General features: G+C 38.5%; 1 long non-coding RNA gene and 1 pseudogene across 2 annotated transcripts; both read right to left on the bottom strand.

Annotated features, from left to right (window-relative positions):
* Positions 1 to 521: 521 nt before the first annotated feature.
* Positions 522 to 6,684, bottom strand: LOC148874197 (uncharacterized). Its single transcript, XR_016112792.1, has 4 exons — positions 5,975 to 6,684; positions 5,468 to 5,517; positions 3,842 to 4,145; positions 522 to 787 (listed from the first exon to the last, which is right to left on the bottom strand). It is a non-coding gene; the product is annotated as an uncharacterized LOC148874197 (long non-coding RNA).
* Positions 2,649 to 3,830, bottom strand: LOC148874198 (putative pentatricopeptide repeat-containing protein At3g23330 pseudogene; annotated as a pseudogene). The gene has a single exon (XR_016104839.1). The product of XR_016104839.1 is annotated as a putative pentatricopeptide repeat-containing protein At3g23330 pseudogene (transcript).
* Positions 6,685 to 7,405: the final 721 nt, after the last annotated feature.

A 7,405-nucleotide genomic window follows, 5' to 3' on the forward strand; every position in this document is an offset into this window, starting at 1 on the left:
GAATGACGTATTATTTAAACTTAAAAGAGTGATAGAAATATAATACCACACAAGTTGGAAGTTGAAATCCAAGTAGATAATTAAAACCGGCCTGAAGTTAATGGGATTTGATTTTTTTCCTAAATCTTTGTTTCAGTTTCAATTCATTACAGGAAAAATGACTTTCAACACTAGTAACTTTACTGGCAGTCAGCAAACGGCCGCTAAAAGTACTGGCGCTAGCAGTTATAGCGACAATTTTTATGACTATCGGTAAAAATATAAAACTGCCACTAAAAGTACCTTTCCGCTAAAAAACGAACAACTGCCACTACAAGTCTGGTGCATTTTTTTTTTTTTTTACAGCGGCAATCGTGGAAATCTTTTTTGTTCATATAATCCATAATTTCTTTTTAGGTTATTCCTGCATTGCTTCAAATAACCTATTTTGTCTACATTCATCTAAATTAGAATGAAATAAGTCTATTCTTCATTCAAAATATTTTTTCTACCAAAAAGAAAATTCAATACATTTGAATCACAAATTAATACTTCTTAATTTCAAATTGATGCATCCTTTAATACAAATTTCATTGTTCATTCTCAAAACTCAAAACACTTGATTCACAAGAACTTCTCCCAAAATCGGATTCTTCTTTAGGGGCACTCGATCGTTTCAACAGAAAATTAGGCTCTTTTTGGAAACAACAGCATAGAGGATCTTCCACCATTCAGTTCCCATTTCTTGAGTAGTTTTTCTCAACACCTCATTAACAATGGTAGCAAGCCTTGTAGTCTTGAAAATCACCTGCATTAAGAAAGTAGATTAAATTTCCTTTCTTTGTTTTGTTAGACAGTTTGTGCCCTTAGCTCCAATTATATTGATGTGTAGATACATTTATTGTAAATGAATAAAAGTACATAATTGTTTTATACTATCATTGGTGTGTTTCTGTATTATTACCCCTTAAAGCTGGACACTTATGATAATCGTGTTATTTTAGAATGTTCTCAGCCATTGGATAGACTTGGGGAGTTTATCCTACCAAGGCTGACACTGATGTGCTGCCAAAGAAGTTGGGGCAACTTGTCTCAATTGCTAGGGTTAGACCCAAAGCACATGTTGTATGTGTTTGTTTGAAACAATGAACCCGGACCATTTTCTAGTTATGCCATGGACCTTAGAGATTGATGGGCAAAACTGGAAAGTTACACATAACCCCTGGACTTGATTCTAGTACTGCACTTTGTGCCGGATCGAGTTATCTTTGATATGCCAATCAGTGAGATCCTTTGGGGGTGAAAACCTAGGTATATTGGGACAGTTTGAAAATTCACTCGAGTGGATGATCATAGTGATAGGATCAGCCCCTTTGTTGGACAAAGTGAATGATTAGGATTACACTCTCTCTGGTTAAAACCAAAACTGCCAGTAGTCGATTTCAACCGTGTTTGAGATTTATTTTGAAAAATATATTTATATGATAATATATATATATATATATTATGCTTTAAGAAAAAGTGTTTGCAAAAGGTTTTAATTCCCAAGACCCATCTGAGTAGAGAGTGCAAGTCTGTACCTTGCAGTTAGGGGAGAGGTCCTTCCCTGTTGGGTAGTGTTTGATCATTATGGGCTGAGAGGTTAAGTGTAAGAGATCATTAAGGGTTAGTTACCTGATGAGCTATGTCTTACTTAATTTCATTGTCCTTTGGCCTTCATAGGATGGCTGGAGTCAATGATCATTTAGCTATTAATGTTGGGCGCATTAAGCACCCATACTAATGGACTCAAAGTTTCACTGTACTTGGTAGTGAATTCAGCCAGGCATTTTCACAAAGGTTGGGTCGAACCCATATGGGCTTATGTAAGGTCATTGTTGGGGTCCCACGCCATACAAATTGAACCTAAATGGGCCTAAAGCCCATGATTAATAAGATTAATCAAGTGGCCACATGACACCTTAAGTAGTCATGTGACTTGGGCGAATATGGATTTGGATAAGGGTTTATAGCACCCATAAGGATAAGAAGATAAGTCTTATACACTTAGAGAGTCCAAATCCAAATAAAGATTTGGATTAGGAACCTCCTAATTCGATTAGGAGAGATGCTCCTTAAGGTTTAAGAAAAGAGAGATCGAATCTACTCCAGTTACACTCTCTACTATCAGCTCATTCTCTCTACTCTTGCTGCCCCAGAAACCCTAATTCATTCTCCATCTTTGTGACTGATCTTGATTAGCTTTAACTTCTGATTTTGCAAAAAAATATCAGAAAAATTTCATGCTCACCTCCCTTGTACGATCCAAAGTGTTGGATTGCAGTTTTGTTGAAAATTGCATTGTTGAACCGACTTCATTCCAAGCTGCGCCATTATCAGTGGAGGCTGGTTTTGGGATTTAGTTTGGACGTGACCTACCACTTTGAAAACTACATTTGTAGAATCCGTATCAGGTATATTTCTCCCTGTAGTTTGATTTTAGATCTGGTCCGTTTTCGGTGTAAGAATGATCCTTAAAAAATGTAGTTTTTCAAATCAAGGAATACGATTCCCAAAAGGCTAAAATAAAATTTTTTAAATTTCGCCCAACCATCTGGTATGGTTTGGCCATCCATATGATGGATTTCATATTCCTTCATGTTTTCCTTTTGAGTAGTAAAATAATGAAATTGCTAAATGTTCTACAATTAAATCAGATTAAAATATGACAAAATACACTTGCACTGGGTTTGTATATGACAACCTAAGAATCCCAACAAGAAGATAAAGTAAAACAAGGGTTTTTTCTTGTTTGGCATGCCAGAAAACTCTACTTCTATAAGGCTTAGGAAATCAGGGTGGCTCCATCATACTGGTATGCACACCTGTTGTTCTTTGGGTAATCAGGGTGGTACTTTCTCCACAATTGAGACTTTGTAACAAGATAACATGGGCACCTAAGGAAACTATTCTTAAGACCCTCTGCTCAGCTTCCCAATAAACTACTCAACCTGACATCAATTTGCCTCAAGAAGACTAAAACCCGGTAGTTTTCTCAATTGTTTCCCTTCCATTTCAAATCTCAACCTATAGGCATCTATCCACCTTCCAGTTGCTGCATAGATGTTAGAAAGCATCACATATGAATTGGAATTTTTTGGATCTATTTCAGAAAGCATTTCCGCAATTTCTTCACCGAGCTTGATGTTGCCATCAGCAAGCACCCAATATAGATTCAAGCAAGCTTGTAGAAGGTTTAAATGGAAAATTCTTAACAAGGCCAAATGCTTCATGCAAATGACCTGTTCGGCCAAGAAGGTTATCCAAGAAAGAGTAGTGCTCCACCCCTAGCTACATGCCATGTTCTTCAATATAATTGAAAAGTCCGGCCTTTGTCAAGTAAGCCTGCATGGCTGCAAGCTGACAAAATACTAACAAAAGTAATGTCATTAAGTCCAACTCTAGAGTTCTTCGTTTGTGAGAAAAGAGAAAGTGTAGCTTCACCATTACCATGCATACGACATCCCATATGCATTGATCATTACACTCCAAGATATGTCATCCTTCACGGCCAAAAAATCAAACAACTTTCTTGCAATAAAAATGTTTCCACATCTAGAATTTAAATCTATAAGGGTGTTGTAAATGAGTATGTTTCAAAACCCTTACAAATGATGTAAGCAATTATGTATTGTGAGAGGTTCTGACTTCTTAATTGAAGACAAACTGAGATCAAGGCCAAGATTGTTATATGGTCAGGTTCAACTTCTATTTGAAGCAATTCAAAGAATGTGGCAACTGCATTTTGGGATTTTTTTGCTCTGGACATGCACAACCATCATAGTATTCCAAATAGAAATGTTGCTCTTGTGGAATAACTTACCCAGCTATTAAAGTATTCCATGAAACCGCATTCCTCACTGCCATTTTATAGAATAACTGAAGGGAAGAAGAAAGTTGTTCACAATCACATTAGCAAGCTAATAGTGAGTTTAATATATTAATATTTGATTCAAATCCATTTAGAAGGATAAAAGCATGGGCAGATTTTCCCAGATGAATGTCGTCTAATTTGTTGCAGGCTGAAAGAATAGTAACTATGGAGACTACATCTGGAATCAAGCTTGTGATGTGCATGTTGCGGAATGCAGCAAAACCCAAATCCAAAAACTGATTTTGTACATATCCTGAAATCATTGAATTCCACAAGAGGTTTTTCTTAGGAATATCATCAAAGAGAAGTTTAGCAGAATTTATATCTCAAGTTTGGCATACAATGATGTAAGGGTTATGGTCACAGAAATTTGATGATCCCAACCATGTTTAATTATAGAGGCATGAAGTGATTCTCCATACCAATAGCTACCTAGGTAGTCACAAGAGGTAAACATAGATATATATGTGACTGAATTAGGTAGCATATTTCCTTGAGCATCAATCGGAAAAGTTCAAAGGCTTCACTGGATCACTTGTTCTGTGTATATGCAGATATCATGGCATTCCAGGCAATAACATTCCTCTCAGGTAGTAAATCCTTTATTAATTACTATACACCCAAGTGTCCCATATGACAACTACTCTTAGTTTTTTCCCTACTGTCCCATCCCCACCTTCGAAGAGTTAAGAGACTAAGACCATCTATTGGATTAACAGTGTTTGGTTTCAGATTCTACAGCTTTCTTCCCCACCCTAACCTTTTGTTGGATTTAGACCCTTCTCAAGTAGTGCTAATTTTTTTCAGTGAAATATTTGAGCTATACTTCATTCCTTCTTATTGTTTACATTGTCCAATTTCTCTTTAGATAAGTGAGAAACAACTGGGTTGGATCAGGTGAATCTGGATATGATTTAGCCTAAAGTTGGCCTGAATTCAATATGGAAACGTCATATTGGTCTAGAAAGTATTCAAAATAAGAGAAAAAAGTGAAACGGTCAGGCCTGTATGATGTCAGATTGACAACTGTGCTATCAGAAAATGTAATTTACTAGCACTTCACCCATGGAAACAAATGAGGAAAGAAGAGCAGACTACACACTGATGATTTCTGGTTTAGCTTTTTTATTTTACCTTGCCTGGCCCGCTCGCTTGATGATTTGGAAATCCCCTATTTTTGAACAATGATTTCAAAATCTAGATTTTACCCCTGTTTTCCTTTTCTCTGTTACGATTTGAAGAACGACAAAGATAGGCATATTAGGATGCTCTTTTGGGCCATCCATTCTAATTTTGTAGTTGTAAGAATCACTTTGAAAAAGGGATTTAGCTTAATCATAAAATCATTTTATTTTCATTTTTTCTTTGAAGTAGAATTTTAACCAAACATAACCTAAGTTTTAACCAAAATATTTCAATTTATGTTTTCGTCATATTTTTCTATTAGTGGAATGCTATCTCCGTGGCTGCTTTATCACTTCGGCCACATCGGCACCACATCGGATGAATAAGCACGATCAAGACAGAAGCATCATATGGATAAGGAGGACAGTTCCGCTAGGGATTAGGACTCACCTCGAAGACTTCGGTGGATAACTTCATCCCGACAACCTCGGAAGCCTCATCTGAATAGGACAGCATCCACGATTAGACCTGTTCATGGGCCGAACCGGGCCGGGCTTGGCTCGGGCTTTTACTCTTCATTTACAGAATTTTTTCAGGCCCAAGCCCGAACCCGAGCCCGGCCCTCATGAAAAGCCCAAAGCCCGACCTAAATTAAACATGCTCCTTAGTATTGCCCAAAACTTCACTGTTTAAAATGCAATAGCAAGAACCAATAATTAGTTTATTATAGACTTATTTGATAGATTCAATTATTTTAATTTTTCCAATAATTATAGTCTGATTATATAGAGAGAGAGACGGGGACCTAATTAAAAGTTAAAACATCTTGCCTTAATTTTTTTTATCCAACAAATAAGAACAGTACATTCACGAAAAATATATACAAGTTGCTGATGAACTATCATGATCAAACCTCCTTACAGAGTCCAGTCCTGTGACTAAAGTTCTTTAACTTACCCCCTAACATTCCATTTATAACGATTGCATCTGCATGTGCATCTTCTGCAATTTGAAGTGATGAAACCGACTGTGCTGCAATAAGTCCTGTTGATACCTCAGTCATGGATCGAGCCCAACCTTTCTCATCAATATAGATTGTGAATGGAAATCTCTTCCAAAAACCCCAGATGACAACGACCAGCCACTCATCCCCCAATAATTCCACTTGAATCCAAACCCACAGGCATCTGGCATCCAACCCAACCCTTCAAGGGAAGGCTTCATAAAACCCTGATGTGGAAGGCCTGTTCTCCATCCTTCCTTGAACAGGCCATTATTAGTTTTATGACCACAAGGGTTGAACGCTTCATCCCTTTTCAGCCCAATCTCACATGAATCGTCAGTATCTTCAGCAACGACATGCAGATCTACTGCCTCAGCTATTGCAGCACCTTCTTCATCAAGCCTCTGCTGCTCTTCTTTCTTTTCCTGTTTCGCCTTTGCTGCTCTTCTTTCTTTTTCTGTTTCTTCTTTTCTAGTTCTGAGCGAATGGTAGCTGAAGTTGCAAGAGAGAAGATAGAACATAGCTGAAGTCGCAAGCTGAACTTGCCTCCGAGACTAAGAACGGTGTCTAGGTTCATCGCCGGTTCTTGAGAGTGAGAGTGAGGAGAATTGAGAAGATAGAACATAGAAGATGAAAAGAAGAGAGAAATGGAAAAGGGTTAGTCGGCTAGGAATTTAGGGTTTACAAGAAATATAAAATGTCGGACTGGGCCGGGCTCGGGCCGGGCTTTATTGGCAAATCCTGAGCCCGGCCCAAAAAATAGTTAAGCCAGGCTTTTAGGCCTGAGGTTAAGCCCGTCCGGGGGCCGGGCCGGGCCGACGGGCTACCAGGCCCATGAACAGGTCTATCCACGGCTATAAAAAGGTAGCTCTTGCTTAAGGTAAGGGATTGGATTCTTGAAACTCCTTAGCAACCATATTGCTTGGACCAACACTATTCTCTCAACTCCTCTACTCGACAACCCATTCTTCTCACTAACTTGAGCGTCAGAGTATCTACCCGGGGAATAACTCGGGCCTCTACCTCTGTTCTTGGTTTCAGATCTTGAAGTGTGGCATCATCCTTTCACCTCGGCCTCATCTATTTGGTAGGATTATCTGACTGCGACCTCTATTCAGAACACCTTGGATCGAGTAGCATCCAATTGGCGTTGTTTGTAGGATACGCACCAAAAGTCATCTCAAACTTTCTTTCTGCGCAATCCGACCGCTTTATAGGCCGATCCCCATCCTGCTTTCACCGCAGTCCTCTACATCACAAAATTCAGCAAGAACTCTAGCAACAAACCACTATCGGCCCCACCTAGTTCCAGGTGATGCAGTAGAAGGTCGACCAGATCCTAGCAATGATACAAACACTGGGATCTACAACACAACTTCCTCAGA

The sequence above is a fragment of the Nelumbo lutea genome, chromosome 1 (assembly GCF_056320005.1).
Source record: "Nelumbo lutea isolate HS-2025 chromosome 1, American lotus-T2T, whole genome shotgun sequence".
In the NCBI taxonomy this organism is placed as follows: Eukaryota; Viridiplantae; Streptophyta; class Magnoliopsida; order Proteales; family Nelumbonaceae; genus Nelumbo; species Nelumbo lutea.